The sequence below is a fragment of the Micromys minutus genome, assembly GCF_963924665.1.
Source record: "Micromys minutus genome assembly, chromosome: 28".
Classification (NCBI taxonomy): domain Eukaryota; kingdom Metazoa; phylum Chordata; class Mammalia; order Rodentia; family Muridae; genus Micromys; species Micromys minutus.
In genome coordinates, this window is record NC_137963.1 from 30,442,939 (window position 1) to 30,470,027 (window position 27,089).

Sequence of the window (27,089 nt, forward strand, 5' to 3'; positions counted from 1 at the left end):
ATGGTCAGTACCTCTTGCAAAGTCTTTGAAGCACCCTCCATAAGCTGCCTTAGTGTGATCTTTAGTGATGTTGGAGACATTTTATTGATTACCTTCATCTGTTCTATGGCAAAAGGTGAACCATCTTGCCGTAAGTTTTCAATAATCTGTTCCACAGTATTGGCTGAAAAACAACTGGGTCCAGCTGGTCCTTGGGAAGCTCCATGTTGCCTTGACCTCTAACCTCTGTCCTCTCGCAGATGACTTTTTTTAATGATTCTGTGGTATGTGTGCAGAAAGGAGTCTGCAATAGCTGTCCTCTGACAGGTTTCACCCAGCAGCTGACTCACAGGGATGCAGAGACCCACAGTCAAACAATGGATGGAGCTTGGGGACTCATATGGAGGAGTTGGGGTCTGGGGAAGAATTGAGGGCATGACATAGATAAGAACTCCACAGAAAGACCAAGAGTATCAACTAACCTGGAACCTAGGGGCTTTCAGAGACTGAACCACCCAGAAAAAAGCATACACAGGCTGGATATATTTCAACCCCCATTTGTAGTAGACATACAGCTTGGTCTTCATGTAGATTCTGAAGAACTGGTGTCCGAGACCAGCTCAGGCAAACAACAGTTCCCCCAGGGCTGGAGGGAGGATTGAAAGAAAAGGACGTGGTTAGTTGAAGTTGCAACATGACTTCAGTTGAGACCTTGAGACTGAACCAAAGCCTTGTTTATTTTTCTTGTTTTAAGTTACTTTAATTACACGCAGAAAGATTACAACAGTTCTAAAACAGGGAACAAGCAAGTTAACAATCAAAGATCCTGTAAACATCTTTTTGGAGGCCAGGTGTGAAAATCAGGGACAAAAAGGGGGTCTTCAAAAAACAGACTGCTGAGCCTACATCCACTGAATCTGCCCTGTCTGGAGCTACATTCCTAAGCATACTGCCTGGAGCTTCAAATGCAAATGTACTTCCCTGGGCTGCAGTCCTAAGTGTTCTGCCCTGAACTTCAGATGCAATTGTTCTTAATTCTAGCCCTTAGGTGAAGCACAGAAACCAGATTCCTGCCTATGGTCAGCTTCAAGATGTCCTGGAAAATTAATATTACCCGGCCACAACTGTCCAGAGGTGCCAAAAATACTCTCCACAAACAGAAGCAGGAGTTATTTCAAAACAGTTGCCTGTCTGTAGAATATGCTCTTCTAACTGAGCTGCTTTGTCTGGCCTGGGAGAGGATTAGTGTAGCCTTGCAGGAGGACCACCACCCTCTCAGAGGAGAAGAGGGTAGGGATAGGACTGTGGGAGGGAGTGACTAGGAAGAGGGGCCATGAGTGGGATGTAAAGAGAATAAATTTTTAAAAAGAAAGAAAAACTACTGAAAACTAGTGGTTTATATCTCTATTATGCTGAGCCTAGATCCATCTGCCTGTCTGTGTGCTTGTCCCTAATTTATATTTTTGTAGGTGCAACCTTTTCGGCTGGCCTAGATATGTCACTCCTCAAGTATACACTCATTCCTCAATTTAAAACCTTAAATTGAAAGACCCCCGCTTAGCAACAATAAATGCCATTTCTATAAGGCTGCGCACACACAGGGCGGGCCAGGTCAGGGACCCAGGTGGCCAAACAAGTCGGTGGTCAGCTAACTTGCAACAGACAGAAAACAGAAAGCTCCTAAACAAGCCCTATAAGGCAGCTGCTCTCAGAAGAGCCCAAAGCAGCTATCCTTGAAAGCTGCAGCCCCGGCTGCTACCAGGAGTCCTTGGAGCCATATTTCTGCCACAGTTCCCACACTTAGATAAGCCCAAGGCAACAATTCTCGGGAGCCACAGCCCCGGCTGGTACCAGGAGCTGTTTCCTTGGAGCCATGTCCTTGGGCTCACTCCCTGGCCACATTTAAACTAACCGATTAGAACCCTGTTGCTATGCTTCTGCATCTGTACCTTGCTTCTGCCCCCCAAGCCCTATAAAAAGGGGACTGCCCCTTTGTCCGACTCGCAAGTCCTCTGAGAGACTGTGTGCCCGCAGGTACCTGTGTACTTTGATCAAATAAACCCTCATGCTGATTGCAGCCAGTGGTCTCGGCTGATTTCTACCCAGATAAAGGTCCTCTGGACGAGGGTCTTTCAAAATGAACTTGAATAAAAACAGCAAAATCATTGACTTGATGTGAAATAATCGGAAAATCCCTGTTCTCAAAATATTCAAATTTTGGAAATGAAATCATTTTCACCATGTTGGTTAGGAACTGCATAGTCAGACATTAATGAAATGATCCCCATAACTGATTACAAGTCAGGTTTGGCAAGGGATATAGTTAATGTCTCTGGTGTTTTGAGTGTCACAAATAGAAGTTTATTTCTGCTCTGAGTTCTATATTAGCTCATTAGTCAAAGTGTTTTTTTTTTATTTAATTGTAAATTAGTGGACCCTATAGAGACAAACATAAAACAAACAGAATGTTAACGACTTACTTCATGCATATATATACTAATAACTAATCCTTTATTATCTCAATTTTCAAATCAATGATTGCTGTAGGATTTTCAGCCCTCCCCCAAAGCACAGTTTGTGGGTGCTCACATATTACTACAACACAGAATTTACTTCTACCTAAAACCATTCTTTTTTTAAAAATTGTATTACAACCCTACACTTGTGGTCACCCTCTGCTCAAGTGCAGGTCCCCTTAGTCAGAATAGGTAAGCTCCCCTCCTGCCATCTAAACCTTTCCACTTCTCTATTTAGAACCCAAAGAAAGTCTCAGGCTACTGACTCCAGCCCCTTTTGCCTACTGCCTACCACTACTGCCATGTCCACAACCCTATAGCTGCAAACATCCTCTGCCCAGGTGCAGGCCACCACAGCCAGAACAGGCAAGAGCCCCACCTCCCATGTGATCCCTCTCAATCCTCCTAATTCAAGCCAAGGACCCAAGATGATGACATCCCCTACCACCCAGTCCTGCTGTCACGCCCAATCCCTACATGAATGGATACCTACTGATGGTGTACAGGCCATACCAGTCCAAAGAACAGAGATTTCCCGCTGCACCAAAAGCCACACTAACTACAAGAGGTGTCGCTTTCAATTCTGATGAACACTCAAGTGATCATACATGCTAGTGAGGATCTGCAGCAAGGACACTTCTCTACTGCTGGTAAAAGCAAAAACTTGTAAACCACTTTGGAAATATGTTTGACAGTTTCTCAAAAAACGGAGAATTCAAGACCCAGTGGTACCAAAAGATGTTCCACTATACCACAAGAAATTAGCATTATTTCCCCTCTAAGGGCAGAAAATGTAATAGAATACTGCATCTTAAGCATGAGAACATTTCCTAGTAACAGAAGAAACAACATATAAGAAAGTTTCCTTATAGTATTAGCAATAGCACCAAATGCCAAGCTAGCCAGGTAACACTTACCTAGGCCTTAACACTAGCAACATGTTACTATAGTGGCACATTGAACATTATTTAGGTGATGTTTTCACATTTTATTTTAGTTTTTCCAGTGAACTTATTTTATTTATTTATTTTGGGTTATGTTGTTGTTGAGTCAGTAGATACCATAGTTAATAGAGGAACTTAATGGAGATATCTGGGAGTTTTGATTTATAAGCTCTGACAGTTCTCAAAGCAGAGACAATGTTTTCAGTACGTTTTACTTTTTTTTTTTTCAGCATTTAAATACACAGTGCACAAAAACATCCCCTAACGGTACACACACAGGAACTACAGACACAAGCATAATCAACAAATTATAAGAGATGGAAGACAGACTTTTAAGCATAGAAGATACAATAGAATAAAATGATACATTAGTTTAAAAAATGTTAAATGTAAAGAGAACCTGACAAAATATCAAGAAAATTTGGGACACTGTCCAAACCCAAGGATAATAGAAATAGAAAAATAAGATTCCCAACTCAAAGTCTCAGTAAATTTTTCAATAAAATCATGAAAGAAAAATTTTCTAACCTAAAGGAGATGCCTATAAAGGTAAAGAAACTTATAGAACATCTAACAGATTGGGCCAAGAAAGAATGTCTCCTCACCACATAACAATCAAAACACCAAACATACCAAACAAAGAAAGAATACTAAAAGATGCAAGGAAAAAAAAGAACAAATAACATATAAAGGCAGACCTATTAAAATTATACCTAACTTCTCAGTGGAGACTGTAAAAGCCAGAAGGGCCTGGCAGATGTCCTATAGCCTCTAATAAACCACAATAGCAGCCTAGACTATAATACGAAGCAAAACTTTTGATCACAACAGAAGGAGTAAACAAGATATGCCTTGACAAAGTCAAATTTAAACAATATCTATCCACAAATCTAGCCTTATATAAGGTGTTAGAAAGAAAATTCCAACACAAGTAGGTATACTATACTCATGAAAAAAAAAAACATAAAATAAGTAATCTCATACCAGCAAAACCAAAAGAAAAGAAATAAAGAAAAATTCTTTCTTTGTCTCTCTGTCTGTCTGTCTGTCTCCATCGCTGTCTCTGTCTCCCTCTCTCTCCTCCCATTACCATCACCACCAAAATAACAGGAATTAACAATCATTGGTCAATATTCTTCAATATTAATTTATTTAATTCCTTATTAAAATGATTCAGACTAATAGAGTTGATGTGAAAACAGGATCCACCGTTCCACTGCATATAAGAAACATACCTAAACATCTTAGGTATTACCTAAGAGTAAATAAAGGGTTAGAAAAATACTTTCTAAGCAAACAGACACAAAAATCAAGTGGGTGTAACCATTCTAGTATCTAACAAAATAGACTTTGGGCCAAGATTAATCAAAAGCAATGGAGAAGAATATTTTATAATCATCAATAGAAGATCCATCAAATGACTTTGATATTCTTAAAATCTATGCCCCAAATGCAAGGACACCCACATTCATAAATGAAACATAATTATAGTTTAAATCAGACACTAAACCTCATACAATATGTATTAGATAGGATTCTCTAGAGTGACAGAATTTTAGAATGTCTCTATAGTAAGGGAACGTATTGTAATGACTTGGAGTCTGTAATCCAACTAACCCAACAATGAGAAGCTGTAAATGGGACGTCGAAAAATCTAGTAGTTGCTCAGTCCCACAAGGGTAGTTGTGGTCTTCTGTATTAGCTGGAATCCTGAAGTAGGTTCCAACACATGTGGTGGCAAGTGTAAGCAGGTGAAGAAGAGTGGGTCTTCCTTCTTCTAATGTCTTCATGTACACATCCAGCAGTATGTATATCCCAGGTTAAAGGTGTGTACCACCATACCTGGATCTGGAACCTGCTTTGTTTCAGATGGGCCTTAAACTCAGATCTACTTGCCTCAGTCTCCTGGAATAAAAACCATGTATTACTTTGCCTGGGTTTAAGCTTTTCATGACCACTGTGCCTCAAAATCTCCATGTCAAAATCTGGGATAGAAGAAACCTGTGACTTCCAGCTACAAGATCTGGATTACAGGTGTACCCTCTATTTCTGGATTGTAGTTCATTCCAGATGTAGTCAAGTTGAAAACCACGAATAGCTAGCACATAATAATACTGAAAGACTTCAATTCCAAACTCTCCTGAAAGGTCAGGTCATCCAGACAAAAATTAAACACAGAAAAGATTTCATGAATCAAACTAATTTAACAGATAGCTATAGACCATATCACCCAAACATAAAAGAATATACCTTCTTCTCAGAACTTCATAGAACATTCTCCAAAATTGAACGAATCCTTAGTCACAAAGCAAGTCTCCACAGATATAATAAAATTAAAATAGCACATGAGTCCTATCACATCATCACAGATTACCTACAAACTCATGGAAACTGTACAACTCTCTACTGAATGACAACTAGGTCAAGGCAGAAAAAAAAAAAAAGAAGAAATTAAAAATTTCTTTGAATTCAATGAAAATGAATGTACAGCATAACCAAAGTTATGTGACACAATGTTTTCACATTAATGCTAAGAAAATAGTTTGTAGCACTAAGTGCCTACAAAATGAAATACTTATACTGACAACTTAACAGCACACCTAAAAGCTATAGAAGAAAGAAACAAGTTCATCCACGAGGAGTAAAAGGCAAGAAATAATTACACTAAGGGCTGAAATCAGTAAAATAAAAACAAAGAGAATAATATAAAGAATCAAGAGTTAGTTCTTTGACAAAATAAACAAGATAGACAAACTCTTATCTAAACTAACAAAAGGTAGAGAGAACATCTAAATTTACAAAATCAAAATTGAAAATGGATACATAACAATAGACACTTTTATTAGCGCATACATCAAAAACTTGTGCTTTACAAAAATTAGAAAATCTAAAAAAATGGTCAATTTTCTTGATAGATACTACTTGCAAAAGTTAAATCAGGATCTGATAAGCAATGTAAATAGATTTATAACCTCTAGGAAAATAAAAACAACCATTAGAAGTCTCCTAACCAAAAAAAAAAAAAAACCCAATGCCAAGTGTTTTTAGCTCAGAATTCTACCAGATTTTCAAAGATGAACTAATGCAACATTCCTCAAATTATTTCAGAAAATAGAAACAGAATGAAAATTGCCAAATTCATTTTATGAGGTCATAGTCACCCTGATACACAAAATACATAATGATTCAATAATAAAAGAAAATTAAGACCATTTTTCCTTGCGAATATGAATACAAAAATACTCAAGAAAATACTTGAAAACTGAATCCAAGCACACACCAAAAAGATTATCCACCATGATCAAGTAAGCTTTCATGTCAGAAGTTCAGGGGTCATTCAAAATATGAAAGTCTGTCAATGTAATTTATCATACAAACAAACTAAAAGAAAAAAAAACTACATTATTGTTTCATTACATGCTGAGAAAACCTTTGACAAAATCCAACACTCTTTCAAAATTAAAGTTTTGGAGTGACCAGGAATATAAGGGACATACTTAAAGGTAATGAAGGGAATTTGCAACAAACCCTGTCTAGGAGAGGGGGGCCTGAGGACCAGGAAATGAACAGGAATTTGCAGCTGTCAGGGGTGAGTGAAGGCATGTCTAGGACATAACAGAGACCTGGGATTGAGGAGGCTCCCAGGAGTCTCATGTGGGTCTCCTTAGATGAAATGCATAAAAGTGGGGATCTGGAACATGAAGAGGTCACCTTTTACATCCAAGAAAGGCTCCCAATAGAAGGATAAGGACATCAAACCACTCACAAAACATTTGATTCAAAATATATCTTTTCTCCAAAAACAATGCAGGAACAAAGATGGAGCTAGGACTAGGGAAATAACCAACCAATAACCAACCCAACTTGAGACCTATCCTATGGGCAAGCAACAATCCCTGACACTCTGTTATGTTTGTAGACAGGAACCTAGCATAACTGTTCTCTAGAGGCTTCACACAGCAGCTGAGTAAAACAAATGCACAGACCCACAGCCAAACATTTCACAGAACTTGGGGACTGTGATGGAAGAATTGAGGGAAGGATTGAAGGCACTGAAGATGATAGGAACTCCACGGGAAAACCAACATAGCCAACTAACTTGGACCCTTGAGGGCTCTCAGAGACTAAACCATCAACCAAAGGGCACACACAGATTGGACTGAGGCCCTCAGCACATATGCATCACATGTGCAACTCAGTTTTCATGTGGGTCCTCCAACAACCAGAAAGAGGTGTAAATAAATATAACCATGTGACAATCCATAGACCTAGAGAAGCTAAGTAACAAAATTGGGCTCAGTGGGGGACTCAAGGCCTCACTGCCCATTTCCAAATAAGTTAACATTCACAGATATTGAAGTATAGCACTTCCATGATATAAAAGTTAAATGTTGAGGAAACAATTCAGTCCATAACTGTCCAATATAAACCTATAAGAGCCAATAAAGATCAATAAATATTTAACTGTGAATCTTTAGAAATACTCTCATTTCTTCCACTACAAACCCAGAGAATTTGGGACTACAACTATTGTAGTCATCTTCTAGTTACTGGGTGGGGATGGGGATCTTTAGAAAATACACCAACACCCTGGCAGTAGGCTGAGAAGTAGAGGTGAAGATGTCTGGTTGCATTTTATTGAACATAAAGTAACACTCTATTGTGTATCAAATGCCCTTTTAGTTGTTTGGTTATTTGACCTAACATGTCTTCTTTATCCTGAAGCCTAAGTAGAAAAACCCACAAAGGAAATGGAGTTGTATTAAATGATGGGCTTAAAGATGAGGTGTTCATATAAACTAAAAATATATGAAGAGGGTGTTCAATGAATACTTTCGTTTAACTTTGTACTATTTTAGATAAGAGTCACCTCTATGAGTTCTTTCATGAAAATTTAGCAATTAATAACTAAAAACACAACAAAGCTAATATTTCTAAGTAATATTAAAATACTTAAAACAAGTACATGTTTTATAACAACACATTTCTTGATGCATCACTTGAGCTATGCCTTTTTCAGATGCTGATCCCAGGTTATGTTGGGAGCCATCAAAATTCACAAAATTGCAAGTATAGATGGTCAATAAATAAAGAAATGCTATCATCAATCAGAGATGATGTCCAAACCATGGAATTAGAAGCAAAGGTCAGTTCTTAAAAGAAAGCTGGTCTTGGAAATAGAATGGAAACTTGGATTTCAAAGAACATTGTGATGACAACAGTTTGTCAGGAAAAGGAAGATCATCCTGGAGAAATTTGACAGCACCAAGGAGCAAGGCTTATTCTGCTGAAACATAGTTGACAATCACAGCGTCAGGTGGGTGTATTATGACAGTTACTTCCACTAGCGCCACTGGCTATAAATCTTTAGAGTAGTGTGAGTATTCAGAATTGCATATTCTGCTCTGGTTGGATGCTTCCATAAAACCCATTATAAAAGTAACTGACAGCCTTCTTTCTTTCTCTGGTGGTGACCATATGGAAGTGGCATTAGTAATTACATCTCCATCTCAGTGACATCATAAAGAAATTAAGACCCCATCATAATTTTCAAATATCAGTTGCTTGCTAAATACATACCATTTATTTAGGGGTTGGCTGTTTCTCACTGGTTACAGATGAGATGCCAAGCAATTTTCAGTAGGAACAGAAAAGGAAAGAGTCGGATGAGAATAAGTATATGGTGAGGCCATTGACATTGTTTACTCTGTCAGTGTAACCAGTGTGAGAAGCACAGCTGTAGTTGCTGTAACACCTCTGAGAATTCTAGAAATACCCCAATCCAAAAGTAACAGTCTCTGTGCTTTGCAGCTTTGTACCTCTAAGCTATAGACAGTAGTCCCTTATTGTACAGGTCACCTTCTGTGCTATTTGATCTTCTGGCCCATCTTTCATATTGTATCTGCAAGCTTCATATAAGTACATTATATAAGAGAAGCTCATGTCTGCTTATATGCATACTTTCCCCCTTTTGTTCCAGGTCTTTTTTTATAGCAGTGTGCAGTGTTTATAGAAACAGTTGGCACTCCACATGTACAAATTGGAGTGGAAAAAATAGACAGCAAATAGTGCAGTGCTAGGTGCAAGATTGGTGCCTGTTCATCTTCTCTCTTTTCTTGAACACATTTTACATTTAAGCCCGTGTCCATGGACATATCAGACAGTGGTCTTTCCCTTCTTCCTTCCTTTCTTCCTACCTTCTTCCCTCCCTTCCTCCCTCCCTTCCTCCCTTCTTCCTTCCTTCCTTCCTCCCTCTCTTCCTTCCTCTTTTCTCTTCTCTTATCTTGATTTTAATTTTCATTCTCAAGAATTATTTCTCGAATACCTGCACTTTAACCCTACTTCAGGCTAACTTCTGGATAAAATCTGCTCTAGGTTCTTGGTTTTACAGGTAGAATCTCACTGTGGTTTGAAGGATTTATCACTAAGAAACGTCTTAAGTCTTTTCATAATGAAGTCCATTGAAAATACTTCCTAGAGATGGAGAATGCTTACAAATCAAAGCTAGCATTTGATAGGGATAAAAAGCAGACAACTGTTCTCCATATTTAAAACCTCATCACATGTTTGCTCTGTATGCATATACCATTGGAAGCAATATGGTTCTGGTGATGTTCAACAACTTTGGATGTCAAAAGATTGTGTTTCAGAACTGTCCAATAGAGATGTTTTTAGTTGTTTGTGAACTATAGGCAATGTTAGAGGAAACTGGGCTCTCTAATCTTGTCTTTCATTTTTATGTATGTTGAAATTTTTATCGGTCTATATGGAAGAAAGATAGTGAAAATAATGAGTATTATAGCCAGTGTATATGCATCTGGAATATTTTATATATATTTACTTATTTATCAGAATAACCTAGAGAGGGACTGTGAAGTTGGCTCAGTGGATAAAGTTCTCACCGTTTCAAGTGCTAGAACCCAATTTTGGATTTCCAATAACTCATATCAAGATTGGTTGGACCTGATCTTCCTTCTGCAATTCTAGTGGCTGAGGTGGAGGCAGAATTCTTGGAACAAGCTCAGAGTTCAATTGAGAAACCCTACCTCAATGAATCAGGTGATGTGTGATTACTACAGTTATCAGGCTTATCCTTCCACATGTACATATATAAACATGTACATTCACCTGTAAACACATATATACATACATGTGCAAGCATACATAAACATGAAAAATAAACAAAATAATCAAAATAAAGAAAAAATGTAAATCAAGACTTTACTCTCAGAAGATCTGTCTGTATTGATCTAAACACAAATCCTGAGATTTTATGGGTAAAGATTTTTAGGTGATCTAAGACAGTCAAATTTTGGAACTGAATAACTCATGCAAGATAATTTAAGGAAATTCATTACCTAACTATATAACATTTTTTTTCAGTATAGATTTTAAAACATGAGTGTTTTCTAAAGTATTTTTCATTATTTTCAAGTGAGAAACATCTTGGCATTTTTATTTAGGAGAAATTTAAGGCTCGTACAGGCTGAGCAACTGGTGAGTGGGAGACCTAGGCTGCAGGGAAGCAGAGAGATCTCTGCGGAGTGCACACGGAAAGGGCACCCCCTGCCCTGACCTGCCCTGTCCTCCCTGATCCAGTGACCGTGAACAGATCTTAGGAACCTCTGTTCCCACCCGGAGACGACTTCAGGACACAGAGCAGAGCCTGGCCCAACAGCCAGCCGGAAAGGCGGCTCATACAGGCTGAGCAACTGGTGAGTGGGAGACCTAGGCTGCGGGGGAGCAGAGGGATTTCTGCGGAGTGCACACGGAAAGGGCACCCCCTGCCCAGACCTGCCCTGTCCTCCCCGATCCAGTGACCGGGAACAGATCTTAGGAACTTCTGTTCACACCCGGAGACGACTTCAGGATGCAGAGCGGAGCCCGGCCCAACTGCCAGCCGGAAAGGCGGCTCGTACAGACTGAGCAACTGTGACCGGGAACAGATCTTAGGAACTTCTGTTCCCACCCGGAGACGACTTCAGGACACAGAGCAGAGCCTGGCCCAACAGCGAGCCGGAAAGGCAGCTCGAACAGGCTGAGCAACTGTGACCGGGAACAGATCTTAGAAACTTCTGTTCCCACCCGGAGACGACTTCAGGACACAGAGCAGAGCCTGGCCCAACAGCGAGCTGGAAAGGCGGCTCGAACAGGCTGAGCAACTGTGACCGGGAACAGATCTTAGAAACTTCTGTTCCCACCCGGAGACAACTTCAGGACACAGAGCAGAGCCTGGCCCAACTGCCAGCCGGAAAGGCGGCTCATACAGGCTGAGCAACTGGTGAGTGGGAGACCTAGGCTGCGGGGGAGCAGAGGGATCTCTGCGGAGTGCACACGGAAAGGGCACCCCCTGCCCTGACCTGCCCTGTCCTCCCCGATCCAGTGACCGGGAACAGATCTTAGGAACTTCTGTTCCCACCCGGAGACGACTTCAGGACACAGAGCAGAGCCTGGCCCAACAGCCAGCCGAAAAGGCGGATTGAACAGGCTGAGCAACTGTGACAGGAAACAGATCTTAGGAACTTCTGTTCCCACCCGGAGACGACTTCAGGACACAGAGCAGAGCCTGGCCCACCTGCCAGCCGGAAAGGTGGCTCGGAGAGGCTAAGCATCTGTGATCAGGAACAGATCTTAGGAACGTCTGTTCCCACCCGGAGGCGACTTCAGTATGCAGAGCAGAGCCTGGCCCAGCTGCCACCCGGAACCTGGGCTGCCAGGGAGTAGAGAGATCTCTGCGGAGTGCACACGGAGAGTGTACCTGGGACACAGACCAGATACAAGGGAAAGGCAAGAATATATTACTGACAACAAAATGGCAAGAGGAAAGAGAAAGAGTATATCCCAAGGAAACCAAGACAATCTAGCAACACCAGAACCCAGCTCTCCGATAGTAGCAAACATCGGAATTCCAAACACTCCAGAGAAAGAAGACACAGACCTGAAATCATGCCTCAAGACGCTGATAGAGTTACTTAAACAACAAAGGGAGGAAAAGCAAAAAGATTCAGAAGCTTTTAAAGAAGAAACAAGAAAAACACTCAAAGAACTCAAAGAACGAGACGAAAACAGAACCAAAGAAATAAAGGAATGGAAGAGGGAAATTAAAACAAAAATTGACACAATAAAGAAAGCGCTAAAAGAGATAACCCTAGAGTCAGAACACCAAAAAAAGAAATCAGAAGTCACAGAAGCAAGCATTTCCAACAGATTACAAGAGATCGAGGAGAGAATCTCGGGGGCAGAAGACAACATTGCAAACATAGACAAAACATCCAGAGAAGATGCAAAAAACAAAAAGCTCCTAACCCAAAATGTCCAGGAAATACAAGACACAATGAGAAGACCGAACCTAAGGATAATAGGAAAAGAAGAGGGAGAAGAGTATCAACTAAGAGGCACAGTAAATATCTTCAACAAAATCATAGAAGAAAACTTCCCTACCCTCAAGAATGAGATGACCACGAGCATAAAAGAAGCCTTCAGAACTCCAAATAGGTTGGACCAGAAAAGAAATACCTCTCGACACATAATAGTAAAAACATCAAGTGCCCAAAGTAAAGAAAGAATACTAAAAGCAGTAAGGGAAAAAGGTCAGGTAACATATAAAGGCAGACCAATCAGACTCACACCCGATTTCTCAACAGAGACTATGAAAGCTAGAAGAGCCTGGACAGACATCATGCACTCCTTAAGAGAGCACAAGTGCCAGCCCAAGCTGCTATACCCAGCAAAACTATCAATCACCATCGATGGAGAGACAAAGATATTTCAAGACAAATCAAAATTCACACAATATCTGACCACAAACCCAGCACTACAACGAATTATAGGTGAAAAACCCAATACAAGGAGGGAAAATACAGCCTAGTAAAAACAAGAAAACTCCTAAACAAGAAAACTAAAAGAAGAAAAAAACACAGACACAACTCAACCCAAAAAAGCAAAAATGGCAGGAAACAGAAACAATTATTCCTTGATATCTATTAACATAAATGGTCTCAACTCCCCAATAAAGAGACATAGACTATCAGACTGGATACATAAACAAAATCCAGCCTTTTGCTGCATACAGGAAACTCATCTCAGAGACAGAGACAGACACTATCTCAGAGTAAAAGGGTGGGAAAAAAACTTCCAAGCAAACAGCTCCAAGAAGCAAGCTGGAGTGGCTATTCTAATATCGAATAAAGTAAACTTCCAACCAAAAGTTATCAAAAAAGATAAGGAAGGACACTTTTTACTCATTACCGGGGAAATCTGTCAGGAGGAACTCTCAATCCTTAACATATATGCTCCAAATAAAAAATCACCAACATTCATAAAAGAAACTCTACTAAAGCTGAAAAAACACATTTCACCCCACACAATAATAGTGGGAGACTTTAACAACCCACTCTCACCAATGGACAGATCAGGGAAACAGAAACTGAACAAGGACACTGCAAAACTAGCAGAGACTTTGAACCAACTAGAATTAATAGATATATACAGAACATACTATCCTAAAGTAAAAGAATACACCTTCTTCTCACCACCCCATGGCACCTTCTCGAAAATTGACCACATAATTGGACACAGAATGAGCCTTCATCGATATAAGAAGATTGAAATACTCCCATGCATCCTCTCAGATCACCATGGTCTACGGCTGGTCTTTAACAACAACAAAGACAACAAAATGCCCACATACACATGGAAACTAAACAACGCTCTGTTAAAGGATAGCAGGGTAAAAGAAGAAATAAAGAAAGAAATTAAGGACTTTCTAGAATTCAACGAAAATGATAACACAACATACCCAAACCTATGGGATGCAATGAAAGCAGTATTGAGAGGAAAACTCATTGCCCTAAGTGCTTCCGAGAAGAAACTGGAGAGAGCTCGCATCAGCAACCTGACAGCACAGCTAAAAGCCCTAGAACAAAAGGAAGCAGATACATCCAAGAGGATTAGACTGCAAGAAATAATCAAAATTAGGGCAGAAATAGACCAAATAGAAACAAAAAAAAACCATTGAAAAAATCAACAAAACAAAGAGTTGGTTCTTTGAGAAAATCAACAAGATTGATAAACCCCTAGCCAGACTAACTAAAGGGGAAAGAGAGAGTATCCAAATTAACAAAATCAGAAAGGAAAGTGGTGACATAACAACTGAAACTAAGGAAATTCAAGAAATCATCAGATCCTACTACAAAAACTTATACTCCACAAAATTGGAAAATCTGGAGGAAATGGATGAATTCCTAGACAGATACAAGGTCCCAAAGTTTAACTAGGACCAAGTAAACCATCTAAATAACCCTATAACACCTAAAGAAATAGAAGAAGTCATCAAAAGCCTCCCAACCAAAAAAAGCCCAGGTCCAGACGGGTTCAGTGCAGAATTTTATCAGACATTTATTGGGGATATAACACCAATATTCGCCAAAATATTCTAAAAGATAGAATCAGATGGAATATTACCCAACTCATTTTTTGAGGCTACAATAACTCTCGTACCTAAGCCACACAAAGACCCTACAAGGAAAGAGAACTTCAGACCAATCTCACTTATGAACATTGATGCCAAAATACTCAACAAAATCCTTGCAAACCGAATCCAAGAACACATCAAAACCATCATTCATCATGACCAAGTAGGCTTCATCCCTGGTTTGCAGGGATGGTTTAACATAAGGAAATCCATCAATGTAATCCACCATATAAACAAACTTAAAGACCAAAATCACATGGTCATCTCACTAGACGCTGAGAAAGCATTCCACAAAATCCAACACCCCTTCATGTTAAAAGTCCTGGAAAGAACAGGAATCCAAGGCCCATATTTAAACATAATAAAAGCAATATACAGCAAACCAACAGCCAACATCAAACTTAATGGCGAAAAACTTGAAGCAATCCCACTAAAATCAGGGACTCGACAAGGCTGCCCACTCTCTCCCTACCTATTCAACATAGTACTGGAAGTCTTGGCTGGAGCAATTAGACAGCAAAAGGAGATCAAGGGGATACATATCGGAAAGGAAGAGATAAAAACATCACTCTTTGCCGATGACATGATAGTGTACTTGAGTGACCCCAAAAATTCCACCAGAGAACTCCTACAGCTGATAAACAAGTTCAGCAAAGTGGCCGAATACAAAATTAACTCAAACAAATCAGTAGCCTTCCTATACTCAAAGGACAAACATGTGGAGAAAGAAATTAGGGAAAAGGTACCCTTCCCAATAGTTACAAAAACTATGAAATACCTTGGTGTGACTCTAACTAAGGAAGTGAAGGACCTGTATGACAAGAACTTCAAACCTCTAAAGAAAGAAATTGAGGAGGATCTCAGAAAATAGAAAGATCTCCCATGCTCATGGATTGGAAAGATCAACATCTTAAAAATGGCCATCCTACCAAAAGCAATCTACAGATTCAATGCAATCCCCATCAAAATTCCAACCCAGTTCTTCATGGAATTGGAAAGATCAATGTGCAATTTCATATGGAACAACAAAAGACCTAGAATAGCGAAATCCATCCTGAACAACAAAAAAACATCTGCGGGAATCACTATCCCTGACCTCAAGCTATATTACAAGGCAATTGTGCTGAAAACTGCATGGTACTGGTACAGAAATAGGCAAGTGGATCAATGGAATAGAATAGAAGATCCAGAAATGAGCCCTCATGTATATGGTCACCTGATTTTTGACAAAGGAGCAGTAAACATTCAATGGAAAAAGGACAGCCTATTCAACAAATGGTGCTGGTCTAACTGGCACTCAACATGAAAAAGAATGAAAATAGACCCGTTCTTATCTCCTTGTACAAAGCTCAAGTGTAAGTGGATTAAAGATTTCCACATTAAACCAGATACACTGAAACTATTAGATGAGAAAGTAGGGAAAACCTTAGAACACATAGGCACAGGAGAAAATTTCCTGAACAAAACACCAATGGCTCAAGCTCTAAGGTCAAAGATTAACAAATGGGACTTAATGAGATTGCAAAGTTTCTGTAAGGCTAAGGACATCGTCAAGAAAACAAAACGGCAACCAACAGAATGGGAAAAGATCTTTACCAACACCACATCAGATAGAGGCCTAATATCCAAGGTGTACAAGGAACTCAAAAAGCTAGACACCAGAGAATCAAATAACCCTATTAAAAAATGGGGTACAGAGCTAAACAAATCATTTTCAGTTGAGGAACACCGAATGGCCGAAAAACATCTGAGGAAGTGCTCGACATCCTTAGCCATCAGGGAAATGCAAATCAAAACAACCCTAAGATTCCACCTCACACCAGTCAGATTGGCCAAGATCCAAAACTCAGATGACAGCAGATGCTGGCGAGGCTGCGGAGAAAGAGGAACACTTCTCCACGGTTGGTGGGGTTGCAAGCTAATACAACCACTCTGGAAATCTGTCTGGCGATACCTCAGAAAATTGGATATAGTACTACCTGAAGACCCAGCTATTCCACTTCTGGGCATATACCCCAGAGACACTTTAATACACAACAAAGATATATGCACCACAATGTTCATAGCGGCTCTATTTATAATACCCAGAAGCTGGAAGGAACCCAGATGTCCTTCAGAAGACGAATGGATACAAAAATTGTGGTACATATACACAATGGAATACTACTCAGCCACCGGAAACAATGACTTAACCAAATTCTTAAGAAAATGGCTGCATCTAGAGAATATCATCCTGAGTGAGATAACCCAGTCACAAAAGAACAGACATAATATGCAGTCACTGATAGTGGGATGCTAACCCCAGAGGCTTGCACTCACCCAGAAACAACTCACAGACTGTATGAAGTTTAAGAAGTAAAGAAAACAAAAAATATACATATATTCACAAAACAAGAAGACTTTGACTATTTCCATGTTGCGTTTTGTTTTGCATGTACATTACGCTTATTGCAACTAGTAGGTTTTCAATGCATACTGTTAAGCCCTTGAAAAAAAATCAAGTACTGACTAAAAAACATATTCACATGGTTTTATGTAAAATTTATTTTAATGTCTGAAAAAACAGTACTGACAAAAATGTATAATTTTAAGCAAAAAATGTTTAAAATCTTTACATTTATCTTTGTTTTGCAAAATAAAGTCGTTTAAAAAAAAAAAACAAGTTCAAAAAAAAAAAAAAAGAAGAAATTTAAAATTAAGTTTTCCAAAAGGAAAGACCAAAAACCTTAGATTTTTACATTTCTGAAAACTAACCTTAAAAATAAATTTTAAGAAACTTGCATTTAAATGCATCTCAAAATAATATGAGATTAATAGAATTTACTTGTATAAGTAATATAATAGAATCTATAGTACTTAATTAGCATTAATTAACTGTACAATTAATTCTGACAAGAATAGCTTAGCTGATGCTCCACAAGAATGCCTATTCTTAAAATATTCATTAACTAATTTTAATGACAAAAAGACTTCCTTAGTAGATAAGTATCATTTTTCTCTTTAGAAATGGCTGCTCTAACGTGTCTGGGTTCATTTATAGCAGTTTACAAAGCCTGGGAAAATATAAAATGAATTTGGCTCTTTAGATAGCAAAAGAATATAGGCCATTTGAAACTGGAAAAATTGTTAGGGTCTGGTCACATTTCAAATACCACAGCTTCATGTGGCACGTGCTGCCATTCTGAGAAGTGCAAGTTTCATCATGCTCTGTGAAGTAGCTATAATCACTGATGCAGGTCTAAAGCTCCAGCAGAGATGTTGCAGGCTGAGGTGGGAACCTGCAGAAATTTCAAGCTGTCTACATGCTCCATGTCAGTTAATTAGATTTTTCTTTTAAAGATCTGGGGTACTTAATCTAAATAATATCAGTTGTCTCCTTTACCATCAAATACCTAAGAGCCCACATCAAAGTTTTGTTTTCGTCAAGTTTGGTGGTATGTATTTGCAATCAGGTCTTAAGAATTAGAGCCAGGTAGGAGAGGACCTAGACTCTGTGAAGGCTTGAACCCCAGTGTAGGAGAATACCAAGATGGGGAGGCAGGAGAAAGAAGGTGGGTGAGTGGATGGGAGAGCACCTTCATAGATGCAGGGGAAAGGTGAATGGGATGAGGGGGTTTGGAGGGGCAACCAGGAAAGGGAGTAACACTTGAAATGTAAAAGTCCAATAAAAGAAAACAACAACAACAAAAAATGAATTAAGCCTAGAATGACATGGTTCCAAAGCCAACACTTTATGCATAGAGAGTTCAAGGATACCTGAGCTGTATGAAATCCTATCTCAATTCAAAACCAAAACCCAAACCCAGTTGTTGACTGCCCCTAGGTACAGAAGCTGTATTGAACTGTGTTGTAGATGTATCACTTGGGGCTGGGTACAAAGCGAGCACTGGTTCTTTGCCAGTGACTGGTTGTTGCTTTCTATAAAGGTCTTCTGAATAAACCAGTTTTTAGGGCTGAAATTTACATGAATGTGTGGGTATAAGGGAAAGTGTCTATAATGAAGTTACAACTTGTACTCCTTTAAGAAAGTAATATAGGATCTCCTCTAAAGACCATGACTTCATTAGCCTCATGTAATCGCCTAGGTTATAGTATCAGGCATGATTTCCCTCCTGATATGTGGGTCTCAAGTTCCCACCAAAATATAAGTGCCACCATTGCAAGAGGCCTTTGGTCCTGGGAGGGCTTGTTTTCCCAATGTAGGGGAATGCCAAGGCAATGGGGTAGAGATGGTGATTAGAAGTGAGTGCACCTTTGTGAAGATGAGTGAAGGGGGAGGGGGCGGAAGCAGGGTGAGAGAAGGAGATAACATTTCAAATGTAAATACAGAGTATCTAATGTGAAAAGTATAAAAATTAATATTATTAAGTGAATACATTATTGCATATGCTTTATGATACAGTGTAGCTAAAGCAGTAAATATATTTATTAATATTGTTGAGTTAAGCATTACAAAATAAAATAACTTTAAAATTAAATAGAAAAGGAAGATCTTGCTGTGTTGGTCATTATGGTTCATTGGCATTACAGTTAGATAAGAACACTGATAGTTTTCTGTATTAGAAAATTTGCTGTAGTCTTATCAACAATAATTAAGAGTCATTTATTGCTTTTTGTCTCAATTTACTGTCAAATCACATTCTACCTGAAGGCTGGTGTAAATCTCACCTTCATTGTCCCTAAGTTCTGGCTCTGGAGGACACTGGCAGAGACACCGGCTGGCTGACAGATGTCATGCCATGTTTGAGACCACAAGATGTGTGCTGCAGTGCTGAAGTAACTGACAAAAAGGGATGTTTGATAACTCACTTGGTAATATTTCTAGTATTCAGAATGTTTTAATGGGGCTTTTCTAAGCAAAGTGTTCTTGCATTGCAAGTAAACTGAGATAAGCTAGACTTAAGGTCTTTGAGAAGTTCAGTCAAGTCAAGCTATTTAATAAGGAATTTACTGGCCTGAAAGGCAATTTCTTAATGACTCTGATCTAAACCCTTTCTTCTTTCTAAAAAAGCAATTACTGATCTTCAGTCTTTTGCTCTAGCCTAATCTTGTCTGCAGCTAGTTCTTCTGCATCAGAGGAGGCCTCCCTGGTCCCTTGAGCCATAGAAATAGGATGCTTTATTATGACTCATTAATTAAGTTTAGAGCCCTTGCAGGCATGGACAGTCTTGGAGCTTGAGGCACAGATAAAGCATGGTCCAGAATAGCCCTGTACTATTAAAAAGGCCTGTTAGGGAGAATCTAATACTGGTGTAAAGGAGAATAAATGGGGAAATAAAATCTACAGTAAAACTGCCTGTGAAGCAAAGCATGAGTAATAGTCATGCATTTTGTCACTGGAAAGAGCAGCATTTTTGATAATTCCTCTTTCTTGTTCTTTTTATTTTTGCTCTTCTTTTATCTCCCACCCCGTCTTCCATTTTCTCCATCGCTACATTGTCTTTCATCTTCGTCTTTCTTATGTTTGAATTAAAAGTGGAGGAAGATAACTTCTGAGCTCTGCTTTGGGTCACTGTGAACTTCCTATGTGAGCAGTTTGATTTGCTTTCTTCTTTGGGAGTGGCTCAGCTGTGCTTCCTAGTCTCTACATCAGTCTGCCCAGGGACCAAGTAAGGATACCTGCTCCATAATCATGGCTATCACCTGCTTGATTATCAGGCTTTGCCCACCCTTTAGCCATGCATGTAGTTCTACAGTTATGGGCAGGCCAGCTCAGTCATCTGGGTACTGAGGGTCTGATTTGTGGTGCTGTTGACTTAACATTCACAGCACTCATACTGTAGGATGATTTCAAGATACCAACATGATATAACAACTTGGAGTTAGGAAGGGAGTTACATATCATGATATTTGCAAAGTGGCCAATATATAAATCAGAACCCGTTATTGAATAAGAAAGAGAAATTCTACTATAAAAATTACATGGGGGTTATTATGTTTTCCCTTTTTCACTTTGTGAGGAGTTGAGCTGAAATTAGGGGAGCCACTGTCTTCCCTCCTGAAAAGGCAGATAAACTAGACAGACTTCTACTAGTACTTGTGGTCTTCAGGATTCTGCACTATTAGAAAACTTTACTATACAGTTTACTATATAAAAGTTTACTATACAGTTTTTTGTATGTATCCCCAATAGTTAGCTTGGATGTCACTTACCTCAAAGTATGTGCCTTGCTCCTTTTCAAAATTTAAGATTGATCTAATTCTGGTTGCTCTGTGATTCACTGAGGAAGAAAATGGGGAAGTCCCTTAGTGATGCATCAATACCTAGATGTCAGATGCCCAGACCCAAACCATCTAGAAATATTTCAACAGTCATGTCTGTCAAAATGCCCTGTGCACAAGTCTGATGGACACCAGGTTTCTCAATTTCATGAATAACCTGGAGGGATGACAGTTTCTCAAAGGAGACAGGGAGTGAGAAATACTTTAACAAATTGATCCTTTAACATTTGATCATATTTGTCCACTATTACTGATTAGGTTCAATACCTACATTGGTATTGATTCTTTATTCTTAAACTCTTATGAATCACAGTCTACAGAGAATATTTTTACGAGAATTAGGTTCTCACCTAGACTCATGCTGCCCTCTATGTCTGCTTCCCGAGCTCTGACTATTATAAGAAAAGATTGAGGGAAGGGAAATGAGGAAAGAGCACAAAGGACTCATTGAGTATTTAATGTATGTGCTGAAGTCATACACACGCTGATGGGTTAAACTGGATTATTTAACATGAACAAGCAGTTCTGTGACAATTTCAGTTTTAGATATCTTTGAGTTTGCTGATGTTTCTAGATTTTACATAGTTATTTTGAAGAATATGTACACTATATTACTAAGACAACACAAGGAACATGAACACTGTAACTCTATAGCTTTATAAAGATTCCAAAGTATATATAAAATGACATTACAGTAATATACATAGGCTATGAAAATGCACCCTAGTGTTAATACGTGTGTAATGGATGGGTGAATAAATAGATGGATAGATAGATAGATAGATAGATAGATAGATAGATAGATAGATACATAGATAATGATGGTGAGACTATAGATGATCAATATATCACTTATAGCTTTTACATAAGATATGATAATTATATAAATTTAAATTACATAGATTTAAGTAGATTTAAAATAACAAGTTGCTTCATAATTGAAACGTTCATTGAGAAACAGCCAAACATCTTTTAAAATCCTGCCTGTATCTCTGTTTGGAAAGATTCTCTTTATCCTTAACTTTAAAATCCTGGACTAAGAATTTAAAGACTGCTTTTAAATTTTCTTACCATAAGATTTACAGAGCTTAAAAATGAACAGACATTGTCCCCTCGTGATTTCCCTTCATGCCCAAACTGAACATTTCTAAGCCCTTGGTGGCCCTGAGTCAGAGTTTCTGATGACTTAATACTTTTCTGAAAAACTAGGGCAAAAGGTTGATGATCAAAGGACATGTTCAGATCTGAAACAGAGCACAGGTGCTGAATATGTCTAACATGCACAGGAAGCACAAGCCAACAAAGACACCTTGACTGTTCTTCAGGTCACTGAGAGTTTTAGGTGATTATTTTAGTTGTATTCGATACTAAATGAAAGGTCTGGGTTATTTTTATCATGAAATGCGTACTTATTTCTGAGGGCACAGATCATGGGAAAAGAGAAAAATCAGGGGGAAAACTCATCTTGAGAAAAAACAACAGCTGACTTTTAAATATATTTCCTTTGAATATTTTTATGAATATTTTTGTTCACAGATGAGATGAAAGTATTGCAGGACACTGTTGCATAGTTTAATAAGAGTCTTCCATGTTATGTTTTTGAAACACTAAGTTGTTTAAAAAGGTTAAACACTAATAAATTGGATGTGAGGTGAGAATCAGACTGGGAAATAAATGCTTCAGTTCCTGGTGGGTCCTTGTCAAATGGAGCAACTATCTACGGTACTCTTTACATGGCAAGAAAAAATGTAACAGGAACAGAATGTAATAGAATGGGGTTCATAAAACAGAATCTTCTAGAATAGGTCTACAATTAGTGATCTCTTCACTGTAGCCTCAGATGTTATGATGAATCATCAGGAGGTAAGACCCAAAATTCTGCATTTTTAAAAATAAAAACCATGAGTGACTGTGTTTCAGGAGATTTTAGTGCCATCCACTTAAGGTCAATGAATTAGATTACTGTTTTCCTTTAAAGTAAATGTGTTGAAGAAGAGTTAGAAAGTACATCAGTTGTGGGAGATATACAAGAAGGATATCAAAGCTATCAACACTGCCTTTCTGGAGCCTAAAAACGTCCAAGATAAGTGGTACTCAAGATGTATGCATCTAGTTAAGAAGGCCACAGCCATACTCCCAGAGGCCCCCAGTCTTTAGAACTAACCTGTGTCAAACACTTTTTTATTGCACAGCATCAACTCTTTGTGTCTTTTCTCTTACTATCCATTAGGGGCAGAGTTAGTAATGGAAGCTTAATGCCTTTTCAAAACACATTCTCCTAGTCCATCCTCCAGACCCTGACTTGCTGAGTATCCATTCCATTCTGTTTAATTGTCAATAAAAATGATATACCTCTAAAAAACAATGTCTTAATTTTCTGCTCTTTTACATTCTTACAATAACTCTGTCCATCCCCAGGGCTCATTTTTTTTTTAAATCATACTTATTGTATAGTTAATTCACTCTTCATGATTCCTTACAAAACTGAGCTATTCCTGTGCTTAACATAGCTCTTACAAATAATGTTGCATACGTAATGAATATCTAACAAAACACTACAAATTAAAAAAAATTAATACACAGTCCTCTTCAGGCATGTATAATTTGAAATATATTGTATCTCTCTCTATTGTGGTGGCCGCTTCTACTTGGTTAAACTTTCTGTATTTTTTATGCCAGTAGTTTGAAGTTCCTTACCTTGTTTAGGCAGTATGCATAGCAACTTATTTCCTCCTGAAACAGCAGAAGTATATCATTTTGATCTATTACATGTGCATCTTGAAGTAGGATTTCATTTTAAATTATTTCAATTGGTTGGCCTGATTTCCATCAGAGATTTCACTTTAAGCTGTTATTTTAACCCTCTGATCAGAATAGCTGTTCGGTAAAGGAAAGGAATAAAACGTTTCAGGGAAGATAGCTCTGTCTATCAACACCACATTAAAATGCAAATGCAGCACGAACCGGAGAAGTTGCCAAATAATCTGGATCAGTTTTGAGTCCAGGAGAAAAACTCAAATCACTCATTTTTCTCTGTAGCAAGCCACAGTAGGTCTTTATACTTAGCATTCAAAAGGAAGCAGACTGCAGAAATGACCCATAGCATATTCAATCTTCATGCTTGGTAACTCGGTGAGAACACACAGAGTCATTTCTAACATATTAAAAAAAAGAAGAGTAAAGTATCATCTTTAAAATGTGTGTTTTTATGAAAATTTCTGCAAAACAATTTTGAGTTTTTAGGAAGTCCTAATCCCACTTTTTAAGCCTTACTGTCTCCAAAGACCATTCATAACAGTCAAGAGAACTTACTTATTTTTTGCTTTAGGATTGTAGATGAGTTGTGAGTTTCATAGTTTGTCCAGCTCTGTGTTTTCTTGCAGCATCTGGTTATAAAGCCTCATACTTTCAACATTTTTTCCCTACCCTTGCTACGACACTATTCTCTATGGCTTTATCTCATTTCCTTTACCTCAGCACACTTCAGCATTTTTGATCTGCTATTGTTCTGACCCCTCCAAGCACACACTCAGGATCCTAGCACTCTGTTCTGCTTCCAAGGCTTCCTTTCCCTTTCAAATCAGTAGTGGATGCTTCTTTGTTTCCTTATGGTCTTGTGAGTCTTGTGGTAAATAAGAATAGACCCCTTGGCTCACTCCTTTCAATGCTCAATCCCAATTAGTAAAACAGTTGGGAGGATAAAGAGGTGTGGCTTTGTGGGAGTAGGTGTGGCCTTGTTGAAGGATGTGTGTTATGAGGAATGGGCTTTGAAAATTTTCAAGTCCATCCTGCCCTCCCACCCCCACCTCCAGTCATTCCCAGTTTGCTTTCTCTCTCTGGCTGCTTTTGGATTGGCTGTAAACTCTCAGCTACTGCTCCAGCACCATGCCTGCCTGCTGCTTCGTCACTGTCAGGATGCATATGATCTTTACCTCTGGAACTGTAAGCAAACACTCTTTTAATGACTTTCTTCTGTTATAAGTTGCCTTGGTCATACTGCCTCTTAGCAGCAATAGAAAAGCATCTAAGACAAGTAGGTTTTGTTTATTTCTGTTTTGAAACTGTACAGTTCACACCCAGGGCTTTGCCTATGTTTAGGTAAGCACTCTATCATTTTCACTCTGTCCTAGGCCTTTAATTCTAACAGCACCCAAAAACTGTAATCTCTTTTTCTTTGTTGTCTTTCATTCTTTTTTTCCATGTCTTTATGGCATGCAATGACATACTTTACACACAAGCACACAACACACACACAAACACACAGCTACAAAATTTCCATTTATCCTGTCTATTTTAATACATTTTGAATGAAAGCAATTATTTTGTTTACATTACTTTTTCTATTTGGTACCAAAGAGTGTGTAAAACATAGTAAATAAAACAATCTTTGTTAGACAAATGATGAGGAAACAATAAAACAATTTTAAATATTTATTTTATTGTTTTTAATTGTGTGAATGTGTGTATTTGGGTAGGGGGTTTGTGTGCATGAATACAAGAGTTCTCATAAGCCAGGGGCACTGGATCTCTTGGACCTAGAATTACAGGCAGTTGTGAGCCGCTAAACCTTGGTGTTGGGAACTGCCCTCTGGTCCTTGGCAAGAACAGTAACCTCCAACAGTTAACTACCAAGTCATTTATGGAGCCAGAGCCAAATAATCTGGAAATGAGCACTCAAAAAACACTCTGGGATATTAAATGATACTTCAAATACAATGTAAAGGCAGTGCTTGAGTTATATTTCCCAACATTCTGTAAACAGCTAACAGAGGGGTGTGTATAGACTGGGCCTTCTTGTCTCAGAGAAATCGTATACTTATTCTTTACTCTTTCACATCCTTGTAAACCACTATTCAAAGAGTACACATGGACAGAGCCATGGATCCAGGTGCACATGTAGCATAGGATGGCTTTGTGGGCATCATGGGGGGAAGAAGAAGCCCTTGGTCCTGCCAAGGCTTGATGCTTCAGTATAGGGGAATGTCAAGGTAGGGAGGCTGGAAGGGGTGGGTGAGCACCCTCATAAAAGCAGGGGGAGGGGTGATGGGATAAGGGATATGGAAGGAAATTGGAAAAGGGTGGCAAAATGTAAAGAAAATATATCCAATAAAAAGAAAATTCTGGGGATGACTATGAACCTTATGCGGTAGAAAAGCCAAGCAACGAGGAACCGGCTCTGAGCAGTTTTGAAGATGAAGTGGATGTGCTTTTACATGGAACCCCAGACCAAAAACGAAAACTCATCCGGGAATGTCTTACTGGAGAAGGTGAATCATCAAGTGAAGATGAGTTTGAAAAAGAAATGGAAGCTGAACTAAACTCCACCATGAAGACAATGGAGGACAAGTTATCCTCGATGGAAACAGGGTCTTCCTCAGGACTTGCCAAAGCGGGAGAAGTTACAACCAAGTACTATGATGAGATTTATTTTGATTCTGATTCTGAGGATGAAGACAAAGCAGTTACCAAGAAAAAGAAGATGAAGCAACACAGGACTCCAACAAACGATGAGCTGGTGTATGATCCTGAGAAAGATAACAGAGACCAGGCCTGGGTTGACGCCAAGAGGAGGGGTCACCACCTTTTGGATTGCAAAGAGCACATCAGAAACAACAGCCTGTTCCAAACAGTGATGCTGTTTTGAATTGTCCAGCCTGTATGACTACCTTGTGCCTTGATTGCCAGAGGCATGAATCCTACAAGACTCAGTACAGGACAATGTTTGTGATGAATTGTTCTATCAACAGAGAAGAGGTTCTAAGATACAAGAATCCAGAAAACGGGAAGAAAAGGAGGGATGCTAAGAAGATGAGGTCTAATTCTGAAGATTCCACAGAGCAAGAAGTGGAGGAAATCTATCACCCTGTCATGTGCACAGAGTGTTCAACTGAAGTGGCAGTCTATGACAAGGATAAAGTCTTTCATTTTTTTAATGTTTTAGCAAGCCATTCTTGA

General features: G+C 38.9%; 1 pseudogene across 1 annotated transcript; it reads left to right on the plus strand.

Moving 5' to 3' along the window:
• Positions 1–27,089, plus strand: LOC308438718 (E2F-associated phosphoprotein-like; annotated as a pseudogene). The gene is made up of 2 exons: positions 1–130; positions 26,249–27,089. The product of its transcript is annotated as an E2F-associated phosphoprotein-like (transcript).